Raw genomic sequence first — 25558 nt, 5'->3', positions numbered from 1 at the left:
CTTGTTTCTAGAACCATAACCTTAAAAAATCTTGGATTAGTTTGGGGTCATAAATGATAAATATCTTCCACTGACATTTGTTTATTAATTAAACAGGTTAATTTAGATTGAAGTTTTATAGTGACGACCAAATCCCCTGACCCCGGATTTGGGGGCATTACAGACATCATCTGTTCTATATTACAATCTCCCCCAAATTGTTCATTATGAAATCATGCACAAGTTTTGATTGATGATGTCAAAACTTTATCTAAATAGAGAACCGAAGAACCCAATTTTCTCATCTGATCTTCTTTTGTGAGTTGCATTTAGATTTATTCTTCCTTCTCCCCCTATCAAGAAAGGAATATTATTATCTGACAATATTCATTAGCTATTTTGGCATTTAGATATATTCTCCCCCTTTTTAACATTATCTTCATAAAGAAAGATCCAGTTAGATGCACATTGTTCAAGCTTTTGTCAATGCTCATGTAGAACACTATCAGCAGCTTCAAATTTTAGTGAGGTTTGTAGTGATGAGTTTACCAAGTAGATTAGAATAGGAAAATCCTAAGCTCTCTGTTCTTTTGAATAAGTAGTCTCACTACTTCTCACTGAACTATTCTCATGACTTTTAAGAGTCAGAGTAACCTCACAAGGATTGCTAAATCCAGACACTCATTCTACCTATCCTTTTTCCAGGAAGGATCATGCCTCTCTTATTTTCTGTTTTTCTCTTAAAATTTTCTCTCCTTCTCACATGAAAGGATCAGTTGAGTTTGACTTGCAGAAATAAGAGGTGGTTGAGAAGAGTTGTCTGTGATCATATGATTAGGGGTAATCCATATAGGTCTAATCATACTCATTTCATCATAGGAGTGAGTTCATAAACATCTGTGACTAGAATCACAGTTAGATTCACAGATTGCTTTATGGTTTTGACAGTGTGTTATCCTCCACTAGTAGTGGGAACCTTCAATTGAATTGAAGGGGATTTGATTGGGTTACTGTCATGTGCACCAGCCTCAAACCCTTGTATGTCTTGAAACATACTGGCACTTGAATGTGCTATTCTTGCCTTTCTCATGACATTATCATAAACAATTGTTCTTCTAGCTTTGATTGCTAAGTCAGCTTCTGCTATAGTTATGAGGGGAGTTGTTCCTTCAATTGTAGAGGATTTAGATAGCTCCCCTTCAGTAGTACTACCCTCAAACTTTTCATTCTGTGAGGACTATTTTGCACATGAAGGTGCATTAGTGATATTCATGAAAAATTGATAAGTTTCCATGTTTATGATACCAGTTCCTTTTTCTCAAATAATAAAACAACTGAAGAACATTTTGGTGATTATGTCCTTTTGTAAAACAGGTTCCTTGTGAGAGTGACCTAAGTGGAATTGTGTTTGAGTCTGTGTTTATGTTGTTGTGCCTGGGTAAACTGCAGTTTGGTTTTAAATTATTTTAGCTACAGTTTTAGCATAAATACCTGTGAATTGATTATTTGAATTCCCTGTTGATGTCTTGTATTAGACCGGTAAAGCGTTGAACAAATGTATCTTTTTGGAGTTCCATTAGACAAATACATTGTAAGATATTTTAGTTGCAAGCATTATTGCAGAGAAGACAAAATCCAATATAGATATAACCACATAGTAATTATTACACAAACAAGAGATTGCAAGATAAGAATCATGACTTTCATTAAAAATGGAAACATAGTACATTAAGACATAGATTTAACAAGTAAATCATAATCCTAACTACTCTAGTTTGGGCTTCTTCTTCTCTGCCTCCAACCTCCTTGCCCTGCGCTCGTACACTTTGGACATGGAGTTTGCAAGAGAAATGATTCTCTCCTGCAGCTCCAGAGCAACAAGTCATTGCTACTCAGCCACCCTGGCTCATCTCTCCTGCTCGAGAGCGACTTCCATCTCAAAGAAAAGAATACCAAGTTGATCATCCAATGAGAGTTCATCAAAGATCTCTCGTGGAAGATCAAAAGGACTGAATACGAACCCCTTGATGCGGATTTGAAGTACAAAAGGGTCATAATAGCCTTATCGTCAGTCAAGTTTCGAGCTTGAAGATAAACACCGTGATTGAGTGTGTGAAAAACAGGGGCAACCATTGGAGCAAAAAGGGCAATAGGTGAGTTTCGAGGCTAAAATAAGTTGTTAAAAAGAAAGTGGTGATGAATGATAAAGAGGGAGGCGTTTTTAATTTATAGAGGAAGTAAAGATAGAAACCAATAGACTCTTGAGTTACCCGAATAATACAAATAATAAACACATACGCATATTTGACAGTTAGAAATTACTAGTTACTATTCCACATGCAAGTACTCAAGAATATTAGTTTACTTTAGAGAGTGACCATTCCTCATTCAAATAAGCACGTAATCCCTACACAAAAAGTAACTCCTCCTATCAACATTCAGTCAAATAAATTAACCACTATCAACATACTTAAAACAACACAAATAATGTACTAGTCTACTAACATTGGACTAACCTATTTCCACGTAAACAATAAATTATATAAGCATGTAAATGTGTCGATAAGTCCGAGAAATTAGAGACATAGTATGTCAAAAGTATTTTTCTGAACAAAATTTATGAATTAAATTTGTTCAGTTTTTCATACTTTTTGCTTCTTTTGATCTGTTATTTATTAAGTTCATATACTGAGGATATGAAGTAATAAATATTTAGTTTACTTAGAATTTTGAAAAATTCCAAGTTCAAATTAATCGAGAAGTCTGGGTATTTATAGTGAAAGTAGACGACATATCGAGAACTCAAAAATAGACATTTGGAGTTGTCTATCGAGAAGTCATTTAAAGAAGTGAAGTACATGTCGAGAAATCATTTTAAATTACTCTTATAGAGAACTCAAACTTGACATATCGAAATGTCAAATAAATACTCAGTTTGTTCAAAAAGTGGACTGAATTAATTCTAACTTTTATTTGAATAAATTCGAAATATAATTAAAATAATTTTTCCAAAAGTAATTTACCAAAATAATTTATCATTTTAAATTATTTCAGTTCTGAGTTATTGATAAGTCAAGAATCGTACTTGTAGAGAACTATGTGAATGAACACTATTAGAGAACTCTACAAGGACTTGTCAATATGTCAATTTAAACCTATCGAGAAGTTACTCGAGAAGTCAATGAGTTGACTTATCGAGGACTCACTCGAGAAGTCCTAAAATGACTTGTCGAGAAGTCAATTTATACTTATCGAGAACTCAGTTTGCTAGATACTATTGGTTATTGTAATTCGGCCTTGTGTTAATTTTACATATAAATGATGTAAATTAACAACTAAGCAGTTTACTCAGAATTTGAAAAATTTCCAGTTAATTGAATTTGAAAATCAAATATGCAGAGATTTCTGAAATATTTATAATTCTTCTTTTAGTTAATTTCCAATTTAATCAAATTAACTTTTATTGATTGGAGATTAATCTGCTGCAAAACATTAGTTGAGTTCTTGCCTTAGGATGAATAATTGAGCATTCCAATTTCACCTACAAATCTAGTGAAAGTTGCTTAATCCAAAGGGTTAGTAAAAATGTCAGCAAGTTATTTTTCTGTTGGTACAAAAATTAGCTCAGTGGTACCATTAGTAGCATGTTCTATAATGAAATGATACCTCACATCAATGAGCTTTGTCCTAGAATGATTTACTGGATTAGCTGCTATAGATACATCACTAGTATTGTCACACATGATAGGAATTTTGTGGAACACTAGACCATAATCCATTAGCTGATTTCTAATCCAAAGCACTTGAGCACAATAACTCCCTGCAGCTATTTATTTAGCTTCAGCTATAGAAGTTGATACAGATTGTTATTTCTTGATGTACCAAGATACAAGTCTTTGTCCAAGAAATTGACAGCTTCCACTAGTAATCTTTCTGTCAACCCTGCATCCAGCAAAATCTGCATTTGTGTATTCAACAGCTTCAAAACCAGTTCCCTTAGGATACCATAATCCCAAGTTAGGAGTTCCCTTCAAATATCTGAAAATCCTCTTTAGAGCCATCAAATGTAATTCTTTTGGATTGGCTTGAAATCTTGCACATACACATGTTGCAAACATGATGTCTGGTCTACTTGCTGTTACATAAAGCAATGATCCAATCATCTCTCTATAGCATGAGATATCTACACTCTTGCCCTTTTTATCTTCATCCAAGTTAGTTGCAGTAGACGTAGGTGTAGATGCAGGTGAACAATCAAACATTCCAAACTTTTTCAATAGATCCTTGACATATTTAGTTTGGCTGATGAAGATACCATCACTTCTTTGACTGACTTGAAGTCAAAGAAAGTAACTCAGTTACCCCATCATACTCATTTCATACCCACTCTGCATAAGCTTAGAGAATATTTTACACAACTTCTCATTAGTAGAGCCAAAGATGATATCATCTACATAAATATGAACTATGATCATATCTTCACCATGGTTCTTGTAGAAGAGAGTCTTATATATGGTTCCTCTAGTAAAACCATGCTTCAGTAAGAAATTTGACAGTATGTCATACCAAGCTCTAGGTGCCTGTTTTAGTCCATATAGAGCCTTGTGTAACTTATACACAAAGTTAGGAAATTTTTGATCCTCAAAGCCAGGAGGTTGTTGCACATAAACTTCTTCTTCTAACTCACCATTCAGAAAGGTTGCTAGAGAAATTCTTATAGCTTCAAGTCTTGCAAAAGGAGCAAAAGTTTTATCATAGTCAATTACTTCTTCTTGTGAATAGCCTTTAGCAACTAACCTTTCTTTGTTTCTGGTAACTATACCATTTTTATCCATTTTGTTCCTGAACACCCATTTATTCCAATAATGCTTCTGTTCTTTGGTACAGGAACTAACTTCCAGACTTTGCTTCTTTCAAACTGATTCAGCTCTTCCTGCATGGTAGTTATCCAGTCAGGATCCAATAGAGCTTCATCAATTTTATTGGGCTCTACTTGGGACATAAAACATGCATGTAGGCACTCATTAGTAGTTGCACTTCTAGTCCTCACACCAGCAGTAGGATCACCAATAATTGCTTCTCTGGAGTGACTTCTATCCCACTTTCTTGTGTGAGTGTGTTGACTTCTGCCTTGATCATTTTCTTAATTATTGGTGTGACTGGTAGATCCTTGTTCTCTTTCTCCCCCTGAGTTTGTGCCATCAACTTCAGGTGTTTGAGATGAGCTTCCTTTCTCATGATTTTCCTGTTCGGTAGACTCTTTATTCATCATTTGTTGTGCAATACCTTCATCTTCTTCATCAGAATCACTATCAATGTTGAGGTTTTCAAATGCAAGGGCTTCAGTTTCATTATCATCAAGGCATTCCAAGCCTGGACACTTGTCATCATCAAAGGTCACATCTGTGCTTTCCATGATCTTCTTTTGATCAATCACATAGACTTTTTAGGTTGTTCTTTCCAGCAAATATCCCAGAAAATTTCTTCAAAGACCTTTGAGTTAAATTTTCCAACATATTCAGAATTGTCTTTCAAAATGTAACACTTGCTTCTAAACACATGAAGATGCTTTACCGTAGGCTTTCTATTGGACATAATTGAGTAGGATGACTTGTAATGTGCCTTGTTAATGAGATATTTGTTCTGTGTATATCATGCAGTGTTGACAGCCTCTTTCCAGAAACTTGTTGGCAACTTGACATCTTGCAGTATTGTTCTAGCAGCTTCAACCAATATTCTGTTCTTTCTCTCAACTACTCCATTTTATTGAGGTGTCCTGGCAGCTGAGAACTCTTGAACAATGCCTTTGCCTTTGTAGAATCCACTTAATGCATCATTTCTGGATTCTGTTCCATTGTCACTTCTCATCCTCTTCACATAATTATAATCCTCAGCCTGTTTTTCTATCTTCTTAATGTGCTCAATTAAGATATGTGGAGTTTCATCTTTAGAGTTCTTGAACTCTACCCGAGTGTATCTTGAGAAATCATCCACCATCATAAGTGCATATCTGTTCCTTGAAATAGACAAGACATTTACTAGGCCAAACAAGTCCATGTGAATTAGTTGCAAGGCTTCACTAATAGAATTCACAGTTTTTGAATTGTGACTAGATCTTTTTATCTTACCTTTTTGACAAGCTTCACAGACTTCAACATGAGCAAACTCCAGTTTGGGCATGTCTCTCACTAACTCCTTTTTGACTATGTTGTTAATTGCCTTAAAATTTAAGTGAGACAGCCTCTTATGCCATATCTTGCTTTGTTCTCTTAATGCCTTGGTGTAGAAGCAGCATATACCATCCTTATTTGTTGAGTCCAAGTCTGCAACAAACAAGCTTCCTTTCCTTGCTCCTTTCAGAGCAATTTCACTAGTTTTCTTGCTGATAAAGGTGCATTCTTCTTTGTTGAATAAAACTTCAAAGCCTTTGTCTGCAAATTGGCTAACACTGAGAAAATTCACCTCAAGAAACAATCTTGCCATATCCCATTGTGAATCCTTTGCTATTGTCTCCAAAGTTCACCAATGGGCCAGTTTTCTCCTCGAACTGTGATAGCAGAGCCTTATCACCTGTCATATGTCTAGAACATCCACTGTCAATGATCCATACGACTTTCTCCACTTTGCCCTGCACATAATGAGGTCCAAGCGTGTTTAGTAACCCAAGCAATGTTGGGTACTTTCTTCTTGTTAACTGATTTAGCAGAAGTAGAGTGATTTGTTTCAGATAACAAAGAGTTCAATCATTGTTATGTATTTTCCCTTTTTAATGTTGACTCAATTTGTGTTTCTCTTAAGTGTACTCTCAGTTTGTGACAACTATTCATCACTTTCAAGTTGCAAGGGATGCAATCAAACTTATCAAAGAATGAGTAGGGCTCATCTAAATTTGCTTCATTGTATTCGCAGATTCCTTCAGTTGGCTTACTAACACCCTTTTTATAACTATGAGTTAGATGATTTGTAGAACTACATATTCCACACTTCTTTCCAGGAATTTCTGCAACATAGTTCAGATTGTTGTTTTTGTTTTTCCCAATTCTTCCACTTCTAGTTTTCTTCTTCTTACTTGCATCTTCAATCTTGGTTTCTTTTACAGGAGTCTTGGCACTTTGGTTGTCCATGAGATTTTCTTTAGCCTTGGAAGATTGAATTGAATCTGCATTCTTTTTTTCATTATCCTCATCTGCAATTTCTTTCTTGACAATCAATTCTTCTTCACTGAAGTTTCCTCACAAGTCTTAAATACTGGTGACACAACATTTTTCAGCATTGCTGGAACATTTTTACTCTTTGTTGCTTTTTCTCTCTCACTAGTGTTTTTCTTCTTGCTGTTTAAGGTATTATAATCAAGACCAATGGCAATGTTTGCATATGGTTTGTCTTTCTCATGGTACTTACCCACCAATTAAGATGCATTCTTGAAGGACTTCAAATTTACTTCACTTTTCTCCAGTTTTTCTCTTAGCACACTCTCAATCTCATTTGCATACCTGAGCTTGTTTTTCAGATAACCATTTTCTTGTTTCAAGGATTCAAGCTCCACTATCAAGAATTCAGCTTCTTGTTTTTCACTTTCAAGCTTCTCATTTAACTTTGTTAATCTGTTAACTTCTACATTAGAAGCAACCATGCTTGTATGAATGTGAAACATTCCTGTGTTCATTTTTTCAACAGTTTCCTTATATTGATTTTCATTTAAACCAGTGGCGGTAAGGGTTGGTACCTGTGATTTAGATGAGGATGATTCTCCTTGCTCCAAGGCCATGAGTGTATAGTTTCCAAGTCCCTCATCTTCATCATTTTCAGAATCATCCCAACTTTTACCTTCTGCAATATAAGCTTTACTTTGTTGTTTCTTTAGAAGAGCTTCATACTTTGCTTCAAGTTCAAGATAAGCCTTCTCTTTCTTTGCCTTCTTGGGTTTTCGGCATTCTGTAGCAAAGTGACCTAGTTCAGCACAGCTGAAACACCTTATATTAGATCTACCAATAGATCCAGTTTTGTAACCACTTTGGCTATCAGAATTGTACTTCCCTTTCTCTTTCCAGCTGATGTCTTTGTTAAAAGAATGTCCTTTACTTTTGAAGTATCTTGGCTTTCTTACTCTAATGTTAGAGAATTTTCTAGCCAGATAAGCCATTGACTAATCTAGCTCATCCAGTTCTTCAGGAGTGTAGAACTCATCTTTTTCCAATTCTAGTATGACTTGCTCCTGTGAATCAATTGTTCTTTGTTCACTTGTTGAGACAACTGAGGTATGAGATCTGAGTTCATCATTGGATGTTTGGCCTTCATTTACTATTAAAGCACTTGAACCATCTATAACATGTCCTTGGCCAGATCTCAATGATTGCCTTTGAATCATCTCTAGTTCATAGGTTTTGAGAATTCCATATAGAACTTCCAGAGTTATCCTGCTCAAGTCTTTCCCTTCCCTAATTTCTGAGATTTTCTGTTCCAAATTATCAGGAATAGAAAGTAAAAACTATAGATTCACCTCTTCAGCTTCATAGTACTTGTCATGAAGCTGCAAGGCATTTATCAGCATATTAAATCTTTCAAACACTTCAGTAATGCTTTCCTTGGGCTTAGCCATAAAACCCTCATACTTTGAAATCAGTATTCTTCTTTGATTAGATCTAACTTCCTCAGTTCCTTCACAGAGTATTTCAATTTTCTCCCATATTTGCTTAGTAGTGTCACAGTTGACAATGTTGTTGTACATCACATTGTCAAGTGACTCAATAAAAATCAATTATAAGCTGCTTTCCAGGGAGACTTTCTCTTTTTCAGGGTCAGAATACTCAGATGGATCTTTAGGAGCATAATGAGCTGGTATGAGTATGTCTCCATCTGTAGATTCCTCAACTCTTACCATAGGAATGAAGGGTCCATTCTTGAGAATCCGAACAGAGTGGATTGTCCATCTTGATAAACATCATCATTTTCTTTTTCCAAAGAGTGTAGTTAGCTTTGTCAAAGGTAGGGATTTTGATGCTACTGATTTTCTGTGTATTCATTCTTCCAAGATCTTAAATATGTTTTCTTCCAGATTTTACTCTGATACCACTAATTAGGTAATGAATCACACACAGGGGGGGGGGGTGAATGTGTTTTTTCTGATATTAGGCTTTTCTAGAAAGATAACGGTTGAACAAAGTAAATTAAATCATGTATAGAAAAGTGTTCATGCAGATATTAAACTTGCACAAAATAAAGAACACAGATCTTCAAAACTCACTTAATTTTTGTATTAAAAATTAAGATGCTTTGCTACAAAATTTCTAAGCTCTTCGAAGTTAAAGAGCTCAGCTTTTTCTCGAGAGTATTACAAGAATTTTGATCTAAATTGTTACTTCTAACTAGAGGACCAGTTTAACTTTATTGCTCAGCTAACTGCTGGTTTACACATTGGATAATAAATATGCTATTAGCTTTTCTAAACTACCACTTGTCATTTTTATTTATAGAAAAGTAAATCTTCCATTTCTGGCTTAGCATATCTTTACCATCCCATGTTTACTTTAATCTTCCTCTGTCAGTTAATCTTTGCCATTGATCTTGCACACTCTTCAAGCTGCTTTTTATAGACTTGTCAATCCAGCTATTGGATTGTATGTTGATTGTTTATCTTGGATATTGAACTGATCTGCAATTCTGTACTTTGAGACTGTACCTCGAGATCTCCAGTTTGATTCATTTGAACACTTGATAACTCGATAAGTATAAAGGCTTATCGAGATCTCTAGTACTCCATAATGAGTTTGGCTTGTAGAGGTCTTCAGCTCATCGAGATCTCTAGTCTTCATAACTTTACTAGACTTGTAGATATCTCTGAGTTCTCGAATGGATATAGACTTGTCGATAACTCTGAGTTCTCTAGTAAGGGAATGACTTATCGATATCTTTTTGAGTTTTCGAGTAGCTTTCCTGACTTCTCTACTTCTGGTGGACATTGCTTATCCATTGAGTAGATATTGCTTATCCGTCGAGTAGATGTATAGCTCATCCGTCGAGTAGATATTGCTCATCCGTCGAGTAGATGTTATTCATCCATTGAGTGGATATATAGCTCATTCGTCGAGTAGATATTACTTATCCGTCGGTACTCTCTTGAGTTTGAATGACTTCTCGATAAGTCATTCTGGAGTTCTCGAATGACTTCTCTATAACATTAAATCTGTGACTTGTAGAGATCTTGACTCCAACAGATTTATTCAACTCCAAGCTTCTTCAAAATTCTTTTGACGCATAATTTTCTTGATCTTTTTCCATATAGAATCCTTAGTCTTGATACTGTTTTAGAAAAAAGACTCCAGTCTGCTCCTTCACATTTCTACAGACTTTAAGTGTTACAAATAAAAAATATAAATTTAGATAACAATATAACTTACTTAGGGTTGGCCCCAAACTTAACTGATTACTAAAAATAACTATTCATTAATCTTCCACTCAGATCATAGATGTTAATGACATTATTAGATCCAGTAATCTTTGACATCATCTATTATATATTACACTTAGCTTCTAGTATCTTCATTGTATGTTTAGCTTTCACACATTCTTTCAGAACTTAAATCTGATTTACTAAGTCAGATTCCAACTGATCATCTCTAGACTTTAAGATTTCATTTTCAGTGAACAGCCTATTGTTCTCCAAAGTCTTATTTTTAAAATTTCCATGAAGGGACTTAAGAATAGATTTCAGTTAAGATATATCTTCAGTATCAAAAGAGAAGAAGGAATGTGATACCTTAGAATTAGAGGAAGTAGGAGCGTCAAAGCTAGCCATCAGTGCATAACAAGTTTCTTCATTTTCAGAATCAGTGGAGTCCATCCAATCCTTGCTTGATGTAATCAAGGCCTTGTTCTTCCCTTTGTCATGCTTTGTCTTTTTGCACTCTGTAGCCAAGTGACCAGGTTCATCATAGTTGTAGCACTTAATTTTTGACCTGTCGACTTTTCCAGCTTTAGAGTCCATCTATTCTCTTCTTCCAGATGATTTCCTTTCTCCTCCAGTGAACTTTTTTCTGAAGCTTCTATTCTTTTGAGACTTCCTGAATTGCATCCTCTTGAAGCCCTTAACTAGCAAAGCAGCCATTTGCATGACATCAGGATTTGTCATGTTCTCATCAGTTTCAGAATCAGTATCATCATGAGGATTTGATGATGAATCATCAGTCTCTGATTCTGGCAGATTGTTCTTTTTCCTTATAGCTTCAACTTACTTTTCTTTTGAGGCTTTAGCATTCACTTCCAAACAACTGATTTTCCCTTGTTGCTTTCCCACTCTTTCCTTTGCTGAACTTCCAGATCATTAGTTCTCAGCATGCCATAGACTTCATCCAGGGTAATTATTTCCAAATCATAATGATGTCGTATATTTGAAGTCTGAGTCTTCTATTCCTAATTCAAGGCTCTCAGAAACTTAGTGTTTGAATCCTCTCGATTATACACTTTTTCCCCCAATGATAGATTGTCGAGAATGGTGAGAAACCTTCCATAGATGTCGGTGAGGCTTTCATCAGGTTTGGCCTCAAAATGTTCATATTCTTGAATTAGAACAGCCCTTTTGTTCTTCTTGATGGCCATGGTTCCTTGACATCGAGTTTCAAGAGCACTCCATATCTCCTTGGGAGTCTTGTAGGCTATAACCATGTTTGACATCATTAAATCAAGACTGTTATGCAAAATTTTTCTTACCTTTGCATCTTTCAGCACAACAACTTTCTCTTCTGGTGTCCACTCACTCTTCTCCTTCAACTGATAGTGTTCTGCAACAGTAGGAGTTGCAAGCACCGGTTTTGTTGGAATGCAGGGTCCATCATTGATTACTTCGAGATAGTCTAGATCTGTAGCCTCCAAGTGCATGAACATCTTCACCTTCCATGTAGGATATTCAGCCTTTTTTAGAATTGGGATTTTAATACTTTCATACTTGTTTAGAGACATGTTTAGATCACTTCTGATTGTAAGCTTATCAGTTTCCTCTGATACCACTTGTTGCCCAGTAAAGATACAATTGTTTAAGGGGGGGTTGGATAGAATTGTATAAATGTTTTGAACAAGTATAAAAATATAACAGTTCTTTATATTTCTGATAAAAACGGTTACAAACTCTCTCAAGAAATATTGATGTTCTTGAGAGCTACTAGGTCGTACAATGCTCGAGTTAATCACTATGTGATGACCTAAACTGTGTTTATATAATACACAGCGGCTACAAATCAGTCTAGGATATGCATTATCAATTACTAGCAGAAAATGATACATATCTTTAACTGAATATACAAAGTCCTATCACTCAGAACATAACAGATATCCATCCCTCAAAATAAGGAACATGCTTAATCTTCACAACAGACTATCTTCAAATGCTGATGTTCAGCAGATACTGATGATGCATCAAATCCTGATGGTACATCAAATCCTGATGACATGCAAAGCAGTCAGATCCTGAGCTCCTCTTGATCATTGAGAATCAGCACATAACATGAACTCTTCCAGCTTACAGCACCTCCATTAAGGCAAAACACAAAACCTGACTGAGCTACTGAATCGTCTCTGTCTGTATGAAAGCTGGCGTCAGTGTAACCCTTTACAACCAGCTTCTAATCTCCTCCATACACCAAGAATGAATCTTTAGTACTTTTCAAGTACTTAAGAATATTCTTGACAGCTGTCCAGTGATCCTCACCAGGATTAGACTGGAATCTGCTCGTCATGTTCAAGGCATACGAAACATCAGGATGAGTACATATCATCACATACATTAGAGATCCAATTTCCGAAGCATATGGAACTTTGCTCATACGGCCATTATCATCTAATGATTTAGGACAGTTGTCTTTTGAGATCAATATCCCATGAGACATTGGGACATATCCTCTTTTTATCTCTTGCATCCCGAAATGATGCATTTGTCAATGTATGTACTCCGACTTAGGCCGATTAATTTCCTTAATCTATCTCTATAGATCTTGATCCCTAATATAAAAGTAGCATCGCCTAAGTCCTTCATCGAGAAACTATTTCTCAACAAAGTCTTATGACTAAAATTGATATATTTTAACATCCGTACGGTTAGAGCATCGATTTTTTTTAAAAATTTATCTTGTAAATCAGGAACGAGTCTCGTTGTTGGGAACGATACTTTTACTTGATTTTCCTATTCCTGATATGTGGCATGAATTTGAATTTTTTTATTAATTTTTTCATATGACTATAATTGATATATCTTAACATTCATACGGTTGGATCGTCAAAAAAATCATTTTAAAATTAATCTTGTAAATCGGGAGCGAGTCACGTTGTTGGGAGTGGTACTTTGACTAGATTTTCCTATTCCTATTCCTGAAATGCAAGATGAATTTAAAAAATTTATTATTTTTTTATATGACTAAAATGGATATATCTTAACACCCGTACAGTTAGATCATTGAAAAACTCATTTTTTAAAAATTTATCTTTTAAATAGGTAATGAATCTTGTTGTCGAGACTGGTACTTTTACTAGATTTTTCTATTCCTCACATCCAAGATGAATTTGACATTTTTTAATAATTTTTTCATATGACTATAATTTATATATCTTAAAACTGTTAAGTTGGACCATCAAACAAATCATTTGAAAAATTAATCTTGTAAATCGGGAACGAGTCTCGTTGTAGATAATGGTACTTTTACTAGATTTTCCTATTCCTGAAAGGCAAAATGAATTTGAATTTTTTTAATAATTTTCTCATATGACTAAAATTGATATATCCTAACGTCCATACAGTTGGATTGTCAAAAAATCACTTTAAAATAAAACTTATAAATCGGGAACGAGTCTTGTTGTTGGGAGTGGTAGTTTTACTAGATATTCCTATTTTTGACATGCAAGATGAATTTGAAATTTTTTAATAATTTTTTCAGATGACTAAAATTGATATATATTAACACCCGTACGTTTGGATCTTTAAAAAAATCATTTTAAAAATTTATCTTTTAAATCAGGAATGAATCTCGTTGTCGGGACTGGTACTTTTACTAGATTTTTCTATTGTTGGCAACACGATGAATTTTACATTTTTTAATATTTTTTTCTTATGACTAAAATTGATATATTTTAACATCCGTACGGTTGGATAATCGAAAAATCATTTTACAAATGTATCTTGTAAATCAGGAACGAATCTCGTTGTTGGGAATGCTACTTTTACTATATAAATTTTTCTATTTCTGACATCCAAGATGAATTTGACATTTTTCAATAATTTTTCATATGACTATAATTTATATATCTTAACACTGTTAAGTTGGATCATCGAAAAAATCATTTAAAAAATTAATCTTGTAAATCGGGAAAGAGTCTCGTTGTTGGTAATGGTACTTTTACAAGATTTTCCTATTCCTGAAATGCAAGATGAATTTGAAATTTTTTAATATTTTTTTCATATGACTAAAATTGATATATCCTAATGTCCGTACGGTTGGATTGTCAAAAAATCACTTTAATATTAAACTTGTAAATCGGGAACGAGTCGCGTTGTTGGGAGTGGTACTTTTACTAGATTTTCTTATTCCTAAAATGCGAGATGAATTTGAAATTTTTTAATAATTTTTTCATATGACTTAAATTGATATATCTTAACATCCATACGGTTGGATCGTTGAAAAACATTTAAAAACTGTATCTTGGAAATCAGGAAGGAGTCTCATTGTTGGTAGTGATACTTTTACTAGATTTTCCTATTTCTGACATGCAAGATGAGTTTGAATTTTTTTAATAATTTTTTCATATGATTAAAATTGACATATCCTAAAATCTGTATGGTTGGATTGTCAAAAAAATCATTTTAAAAATTAATCTTGTAAAATCGGGAACGTGTCTCCTTATGGGGAGTGGTATTTTTACTAGATTTTTTCTATTCCTCACATGCTAGATGAATTTAAAAACTTTTATTAATTTTTTCATATCACTAAAATTGATATATTAACACACGTAGGTTTGGATCTTTGAAAAAATCATTTTAAAAATTTATCTTTTAAATCAGGAATGAATCTCGTTGTCGGGATTGGTACTTTTACTAGATTTTTCTATTCTTGGCATGCACGATGAATTTGACATTTTTTAATAAGTTTTTCTTATGACTAAAATTGATATATTTTAACATCCGTAGGGTTGGATAATCGAAAAAAATATTTTACAAATTTATATTGTAAATCAGGAACGAATCTCGTTGTTGGGAGTGATAATTTTACTAAATTTTCCTATTCTTTACATGCAGCATGAATTTAAAATTTTTATCAATTTTTTCATATGACTTTAATTTATATACCTTAACATTCATATGGTTGGATCGTTGAAAAAAATCATTTTAAAATTAATCTTGTAAATCGGGAGCGAATCACATTGTTGGAAGTTGTACTTTTCTTAGATTTTCCTATTCCTATTCCTGACATGCAAGATGAATTTAAAAAAATTTATTAATATTTTTATAAGACTAAAATTGATATATATTAACACCCGTACGGTTTGATCTTTAAAAAAATATTTTAAAAATTTATCTTTTAAATCGGTAACGAATCTCGTTGTCAGGACTAGTACTTTTACTAGATTTTTCTATTCATAACATCCAAGATGAATTTGACATTTTCTAATAATTTTTTCATATGACTATAATTTATATATCTTAACACTGTTAAGTTTGATCATCGAAAAAATCATTTAAAAAATTAATCTTCTAAATCAGAAACGAGTTGGTAATAGTACTTTTAATAGATTTTCCTATTCCTCAAATGCAAGATGAATTTGAAAATTTTTAATATATTATTCATATGACTAAAATTGATATATCGTAATGTCCGTACGGTTTGATTGTCAAAAAATAACTAGATATTCCTTTTTTTGACATGCAAGATTAATTTGAAATTTTTTAATAAATTTTTCAAATGACTAAAATTGATATATCTTAACATCCGTACAATTGGATCATCGAAAAAATCATTTTAAAAATTAATCTTGTAAATTGGAAACTAGTCTCATTGGTGGGAGTGATACTTTTACAAGATTTTCTTATTCCTAAAATGCGAGATGAATTTGAAATTTTTTAATAATTTTTTTCATTTGACTTAAATTGATATATCTTAATATCCATACGGTTGGATCGTCGAAAAAACATTTAAAAATATATCTTGTAAGTCAGGAAGGAGTCTCGTTGTTGGTAGTGATACTTTTACTAGATTTTTCTATTTCTGACATGCAAGATGAGTTTGAAATTTTTTAATAATTTTTTCATATGATTAAAATTGACATATCCTAAAATCCGTATGGTTGGATTGTCAAAAAAATCATTTTAAAAATTAATCTTGTAAAATCGGGAACGTGTCTCCTTATGGGGAGTGGTATTTTTACTAGATTTTTTCTATTCCTCACATGCAAGATGAATTTAAAAACTTTTATTAATTTTTTCATATCACTAAAATTGATATATTAACACACGTAGGTTTGGATCTTTGAAAAAATCATTTTAAAAATTTATCTTTTAAATCAGGAATGAATCTCGTTGTCGGGATTGGTACTTTTACTAGATTTTTCTATTCTTGGCATGCACGATGAATTTGACATTTTTTAATAAGTTTTTCTTATGACTAAAATTGATATATTTTAACATCCGTAGGGTTGGATAATCGAAAAAAATATTTTACAAATTTATATTGTAAATCAGGAATGAATCTCGTTGTTGGGAGTGATAATTTTACTAAATTTTCCTATTCTTTACATGCAGCATGAATTTAAAATTTTTATCAATTTTTTCATATGACTTTAATTTATATACCTTAACATTCATATGGTTGGATCGTTGAAAAAAATCATTTTAAAATTAATCTTGTAAATCGGGAGCGAATCACATTGTTGGAAGTTGTACTTTTCTTAGATTTTCCTATTCCTATTCCTGACATGCAAGATGAATTTAAAAAAATTTATTAATATTTTTATAAGACTAAAATTGATATATATTAACACCCGTACGGTTTGATCTTTAAAAAAATATTTTAAAAATTTATCTTTTAAATCGGTAACGAATCTCGTTGTCAGGACTAGTACTTTTACTAGATTTTTCTATTCATAACATCCAAGATGAATTTGACATTTTCTAATAATTTTTTCATATGACTATAATTTATATATCTTAACACTGTTAAGTTTGATCATCGAAAAAATCATTTAAAAAATTAATCTTCTAAATCAGAAACGAGTTGGTAATAGTACTTTTAATAGATTTTCCTATTCCTGAAATGCAAGATGAATTTGAATTTTTTTAATATATTATTCATATGACTAAAATTGATATATCATAATGTCCGTACGGTTTGATTGTCAAAAAATAACTAGATATTCCTTTTTTTGACATGCAAGATTAATTTGAAATTTTTTAATAAATTTTTCAGATGACTAAAATTGATATATCTTAACATCCGTACAATTGGATCATCGAAAAAATCATTTTAAAAATTAATCTTGTAAATTGGAAACTAGTCTCATTGGTGGGAGTGATACTTTTACAAGATTTTCTTATTCCTAAAATGCGAGATGAATTTGAAATTTTTTAATAATTTTTTCATTTGACTTAAATTGATATATCTTAATATCCATACGGTTGGATCGTCGAAAAAACATTTAAAAATATATCTTGTAAGTCAGGAAGGAGTCTCGTTGTTGGTAGTGATACTTTTACTAGATTTTTCTATTTCTGACATGCAAGATGAGTTTGAAATTTTTTAATAATTTTTTCATATGATTAAAATTGACATATCCTAAAATCCGTATGGTTGGATTGTCAAAAAAATCATTTTAAAAATTAATCTTGTAAAATCGGGAACGTGTCTCGTTATTGGGATTGGTATTTTTACTAGATTTTTTCTATTCCTCACATGCAAGATGAATTTAAAAACTTTTATTAATTTTTTCATATCACTAAAATTGATATATTAACACGTGTACGTTTGTATCTTTGAAAAAATCATTTTAAAAATTTATCTTTTAAATCAGGAATGAATCTCGTTGTCGGGATTGGTACTTTTCCTAGATTTTTCTATTTTTGGCATGCACGATGAATTTGACATTTTTTAATAATTTTTTTCTTATGACTAAAATTGATATATTTTAACATCAGTAGGGTTGGATAATCGAAAAAAACATTTTACAAATTTATCTTGTAAATCCGGAACGAATCTCGTTGTTGGGAATGGTAATATTACTAGATTTTCCTATCCCTCACATGCAGCATGAATTTAAAATTTTTTATCAATTTTTTCATATGACTTTAATTTATATATCTTAATATTTATATGGTTGGATCATTGAAAAAAAATCATTTTAAAATTTTTCTTGTAAATGGGGAGCGAATCACATTGTTGGAAGTTGTACTTTTCTTAGATTTTCTTATTCCTATTGCTCACATGCAAGATGAATTTAAAAAAATTTATTGATATTTTTATAAGACTAAAATTGATATATATTAACACCCGTACGATTGGATCATTAAAAAAAATATTTTAAAAATATATCTTTTAAATCGGTAACGAATCTCGTTGTCGGGACTAGTACTTTTACTAGATTTTTCTATTCCTAACATCCAAGATGAATTTGACATTTTCTAATAATTTTTTCATATGACTATTATTTATATATCTTAACACTGTTAAGTTGGATCATCGAAATAATCATTTAAAAATTTAATCTTGTAAATCGGAAACGAGTCTCGTTTTTGGTAATGGTACTTTTACTAGATTTTCCTATTCCTGAAATGCAAGATAAATTTGAAATTTTTTAATATTTTTTTCATATGACTAAAATTGATATATCCTAATGTTCGTACGGTTGGATTATCAAAAAATTACTTTAAAATTAAACTTGTAAATTGGGAACGAGTCTCGTTGTTGGGAGTGGTACTTTTTCTAGATATTCCTATTTTTGACATGCAAGATGAATTTGAAATTTTTTAATAAATTTTTCAGATGACTAAAATTGATATATCTTAACCTTCGTACAATTATATCATCAAAAAAATTATTTTAAAACTTAATCTTTTAAATCGGAAATGAGTCTCGTTGGTGGGAGTGGTACTTTTACTAGATTTTCTTGTTCCTAAAATGCAAGATGAATTTGAAATTTTTTAATAATTTTTTCATAAGACTAAAATTGATATATCTTAACTTCCATATGGTTGGATCGTCAAAAAAAACATTTGAAAAATGTATCTTGTAAATCAGGAAGGAGTCTCGTTGTTGGTAGTGGTACTTTTACTAGATTTTCCTATTTTTGACATACAAGATGAGTTTGAAATTTTTTAATAATTTTCTCATATGATTAAAATTGATATATCCTAAAATCCGTATGGTTGGATTGTCAAAAAAATCATTTTAAAAATTAATCTTGTAAAATCGGGAACGTGTCTTGTTATCGGGAGTGGTATTTTTACTAGAGTTTTTCTATTCCCCACATGCAAGATGAATTTATAAAATTTTATTCATTTTATCATATGACTAAAATTGATATATATTAACACCCGTACGTTTTAATCTTTGAAAAAAATCATTTTAGAAATTTATCTTTTAAATCAGGAATGAATCTCGTGATCGGGACAAGTACTTTTACTAGATTTTTCTATTCTTGGCATGCACGATTAATTTGACATTTTTTATTAATTTTTTTATTATGACTAAAATTGATATATATTAACATGAGTAGGGTTGGATAATCGAAAAAAACATTTTACAAATTTATCTTGTAAATCTGGAACGAATCTCGTTGTTGAGAATTGTAATATTACTAGATTTTCCAATTCCTGACATGCAGCATGAATTTAAAATTTTTTATCAAATTTTTCATATGAATTTAATTTATATATCTTAATATTTATATGGTTGGATCATTGAAAAAAATAATTTTAAAATTTATCTTGTAAATCGGGAGCGAATCACATTGTTGGAAGTTGTACTTTTCCTAGATTTTCCTATTCCTATTCCTGACATGCAAGATGAATTTAAAAAAATTTATTAATATTTTTATAAGACTAAAATTGATATATATTAACACCCGTACAATTGGATCATTAAAAAAAATATTTTAAAAATTTATCTTTTAAATCGGTAACGAATCTCGTTGTCCGGACTAGTACTTTTACTAGATTTTTCTATTCCTAACATCCAAGAAGAATTTGACATTTTCTAATAATTTTTTCATATGACTATTATTTATATATCTTAACACTGTTAAGTTGGATCATCGAAATAATCATTTAAAAATTTAATCTTGTAAATCGGAAACGAGTCTCGTTGTTGGTAATGGTACTTTTACTAGATTTTCCTCTTCCTGAAATGCAAGATAAATTTGAAATTTTTTAATATTTTTTTCATATGACTAAAATTGATATATCCTAATGTCCGTACGGTTGGATTATCAAAAAATTACTTTAAAATTAAACTTGTAAATTGGGAACGAGTCTCGTTGTTGGGAGTGGTACTTTTTCTAGATATTCCTATTTTTGACATGCAAGATGAATTTGAAATTTTTTAATAAATTTTTCAGATGACTAAAATTGATATATCTTAACCTTCGTACAATTAGATCATCGAAAAAATTATTTTAAAAATTAATCTTGTAAATCGGAAATGAGTCTCGTTGGTGGGAGTGGTACTTTTACTAGATTTTCTTATTCCTAAAATGCAAGATGAATTTGAAATTTTTTAGTAATTTTTTCATAAGACTAAAATTGATATATCTTAACTTCCATATGGTTGGATCATCAAAAAAAACATTTGAAAAATATATCTTGTAAATCAGGAAGGAGTCTCGTTGTTGGTAGTGGTACTTTTACTAGATTTTCCTATTTCTGACATACAAGATGAGTTTGAAATTTTTTAATAATTTTCTCATATGATTAAAATTGATATATCCTAAAATCCGTATGGTTGGATTTTCAAAAAAATCATTTTAAAAATTAATCTTGTTAAATCGGGAACGTGTCTCGTTATGGGGAGTGGTATTTTTACTAGAGTTTTTCTATTCCCCACATGCAAGATGAATTTATAAAATTTAATTCATTTTATCATATGACTAAAATTGATATATATTAACACCCGTACATTTGGATCTTTGAAAAAATCATTTTAGAAATTTTTCTTTTAAATCAGGAATGAATCTCGTTATCGGGACTAGTACTTTTACTAGATTTTTCTATTCTTGGCATGCACGATTAATTTGACATTTTTTAATAATTTTTTCTTATGACTAAAATTAATATATTTTAAATCCGTATGGTTGGATAATCGAAAAAAACATTTTACAAATTTATCTTGTAAATCAGGAACGAATCTCGTTGTTGGGAATGGTAATTTTACTAGATTTTCCTATTCCTGATATATCTTTACATTCATATAGTTGGATCGGTGAAAAAAATCTTTTTAAAATTAATCTTGTAAATCGGGAGCGAATCACGTTGTTGGAAGTTGTACTTTTCTTAGATTTTTCTATTCCTATTCCTGACATGCAAGATGAATTTTAAAAAAAAATTATTAATACTTTTATAAGACTAAAATTGATATATATTAACACACGTATGGTTGGATCATTAAAATAAATTTTTTAAAATTTTTTTCATTTGACTTAAATTGATATATCTTAATATCCATACGGTTGGATCGTCGAAAAAACATTTAAAAATGTATCTTGTAAATCAAGGAGTCTCGTTGTTGGTAGTGATACTTTTACTAGATTTTCCTATTTCTAACATGCAAGATGAGTTTGAAATTTTTTAATAATTTTTTCATATGATTAAAATTGACATATCCTAAATTCCGTATGGTTCGATTATCAAAAAAATCATTTTAAAAATTAATCTTGTAAAATCGAGAACATGTCTCGTTATTGGGATTGGTATTTTTACTAGATTTTTTCTGTTCCTCACAGGCAAGATGAATTTAAAAACTTTTATTAATTTTTTCATATGACTAAAATTGATATATTAACACGCGTACGTTTGGATCTTTGAAAAAATCATTTTAAAAATTTATCTTTTAAATCAGGAAGGAATCTCGTTGTCGGGATTGGTACTTTTACTAGATTTTTCTATTTTTGGCATGCACTATGAATTACACATTTTTTAATAATTTTTTCTTATGACTAAAATTGATATATTTTAACATCAGTAGGGTTGGATTATCGAAAAAACATTTTACAAATTTATCTGGTAAATCTGGAACGAATCTCGTTGTTGGGAATGATAATATTACTAGATTTTCCTATTCCTCACATGCAGCATGAATTTAAAAATTTTTATCAATTTTTTCATATGACTTTAATTTATATATCTTAATATTCATATGGTTGGATCATTGAAAAAAAATCATTTTAAAATTAATCTTGTAAATCGGGAGCGAATCACATTGTTGGAAGTTGTACTTTTCTTAGATTTTCTAATTCCTATTTCTGACATGCAAGATGAATTTAAAAAAAATTATTAATATTTTTATAAGACTAAAATTGATATATATTAACACCCGTACAATTGGATCATTAAAAAAAATATTTTAAAAATTTATCTTTTAAATCGGTAACGAATCTCGTTGTCGGGACTAGTATTTTTACTAGATTTTTCTATTCCTAACATCCAAGATGAATTTGACATTTTCTAATAATTTTTTCATATGACTATTATTTATATATCTTAACACTATTAAGTTGGATCATCGAAATAATCATTTAAAAATTTAATCTTGTAAATCGGAAACGAGTCTCGTTGTTGGTAATGGTACTTTTACTAGATTTTCCTATTCCTGAACTGCAAGATGAATTTGAAATTTTATTAATATTTTTTTAATATGACTAAAATTGATATATCCTAATGTCCGTACGGTTGGATTATCAAAAAATTACTTTAAAATTAAACTTGTAAATTGGGAACGAGTCTCGTTGTTGGGAGTGGTACTTTTTCTAGATATTCTTATTTTTGACATGCAAGATGAATTTGAAATTTTTTAATAAATTTTTCAGATGACTAAAATTGATATATCTTAACCTTCGTACAATTAGATCATCGAAAAAATTATTTTAAAAATTAATCTTGTAAATCGGAAATGAGTCTCGTTGGTGGGAGTGGTACTTTTACTAGATTTTCTTATTCCTAAAATGCAAGATGAATTTGAAATTTTTTAGTAATTTTTTCATAAGACTAAAATTGATATATCTTAACTTCCATATGGTTGGATCGTCAAAAAAAACATTTGAAAAATATATCTTGTAAATCAGGAAGGAGTCTCGTTGTTGGTAGTGGTACTTTTACTAGATTTTCCTATTTCTGACATACAAGATGAGTTTGAAATTTTTTAATAATTTTCTCATTTGATTAAAATTGATATATCCTAAAATCCGTATGGTTGGATTTTCAAAAAAATCATTTTAAAAATTAATCTTGTTAAATCGGGAACGTGTCTCGTTATGGGGAGTGGTATTTTTACTAGAGTTTTTCTATTCCCCACATGCAAGATGAATTTATAAAATTTAATTCATTTTATCATATGACTAAAATTGATATATATTAACACCCCGTACATTTGGATCTTTGAAAAAATCATTTTAGAAATTTTTCTTTTAAATCAGGAATGAATCTCGTTATCGGGACTAGTACTTTTACTAGATTTTTCTATTCTTGGCATGCACGATTAATTTGACATTTTTTAATAATTTTTTCTTATGACTAAAATTAATATATTTTATATCCGTATGGTTGGATAATCGAAAAAAACATTTTACAAATTTATCTTGTAAATCAGGAACGAATCTCGTTGTTGGGAATGGTAATTTTACTAGATTTTCCTATTCCTGATATATCTTTACATTCATATAGTTGGATCGGTGAAAAAAATCTTTTTAAAATTAATCTTGTAAATCGGGAGCGAATCACGTTGTTGGAAGTTGTACTTTTCTTAGATTTTTCTATTCCTATTCCTGACATGCAAGATGAATTTTAAAAAAAAATTATTAATACTTTTATAAGACTAAAATTGATATATATTAACACACGTATGGTTGGATCATTAAAATAAATTTTTTAAAATTTTTTTCATTTGACTTAAATTGATATATCTTAATATCCATACGGTTGGATCGTCGAAAAAACATTTAAAAATGTATCTTGTAAATCAAGGAGTCTCGTTGTTGGTAGTGATACTTTTACTAGATTTTCCTATTTCTGACATGCAAGATGAGTTTGAAATTTTTTAATAATTTTTTCATATGATTAAAATTGACATATCCTAAATTCCGTATGGTTCGATTATCAAAAAAATCATTTTAAAAATTAATCTTGTAAAATCGAGAACATGTCTCGTTATTGGGATTGGTATTTTTACTAGATTTTTTCTGTTCCTCACAGGCAAGATGAATTTAAAAACTTTTATTAATTTTTTCATATGACTAAAATTGATATATTAACACGCGTACGTTTGGATCTTTGAAAAAATCATTTTAAAAATTTATCTTTTAAATCAGGAAGGAATCTCGTTGTCGGGATTGGTACTTTTACTAGATTTTTCTATTTTTGGCATGCACGATGAATTACACATTTTTTAATAATTTTTTCTTATGACTAAAATTGATATATTTTAACATCAGTAGGGTTGGATTATCGAAAAAAACATTTTACAAATTTATCTGGTAAATCTGGAACGAATCTCGTTGTTGGGAATGATAATATTACTAGATTTTCCTATTCCTCACATGCAGCATGAATTTAAAATTTTTTATCAATTTTTTCATATGACTTTAATTTATATATCTTAATATTCATATGGTTGGATCATTGAAAAAAATCATTTTAAAATTAATCTTGTAAATCGGGAGCGAATCACATTGTTGGAAGTTGTACTTTTCTTAGATTTTCTAATTCCTATTTCTGACATGCAAGATGAATTTAAAAAAAATTATTAATATTTTTATAAGACTAAAATTGATATATATTAACACCCGTACAATTGGATCATTAAAAAAAATATTTTAAAAATTTATCTTTTAAATCGGTAACGAATCTCGTTGTCGGGACTAGTATTTTTACTAGATTTTTCTATTCCTAACATCCAAGATGAATTTGACATTTTCTAATAATTTTTTCATATGACTATTATTTATATATCTTAACACTATTAAGTTGGATCATCGAAATAATCATTTAAAAATTTAATCTTGTAAATCGGAAACGAGTCTCGTTGTTGGTAATGGTACTTTTACTAGATTTTCCTATTCCTGAATTGCAAGATGAATTTGAAATTTTATTAATATTTTTTTAATATGACTAAAATTGATATATCCTAATGTCCGTACGGTTGGATTATCAAAAAATAACTTTAAAATTAAACTTGTAAATTGGGAACGAGTCTCATTTTTGGGAGTGGTACTTTTTCTAGATATTCTATTTTTGACATGCAAGATGAATTTGAAATTTTTTAATAAATTTTTTAGATGACTAAAATTGATATATCTTAACATTCGTACAATTGGATCATCGGAAAAATCATTTTAAAACTTAATCTTT

Source organism: Apium graveolens, chromosome 2, assembly GCF_009905375.1.
Source record: "Apium graveolens cultivar Ventura chromosome 2, ASM990537v1, whole genome shotgun sequence".
Lineage (NCBI taxonomy): Eukaryota > Viridiplantae > Streptophyta > Magnoliopsida > Apiales > Apiaceae > Apium > Apium graveolens.
The sequence above is the reverse complement of the archived record's forward strand: the minus strand, read 5'-3'. Positions refer to the sequence as shown.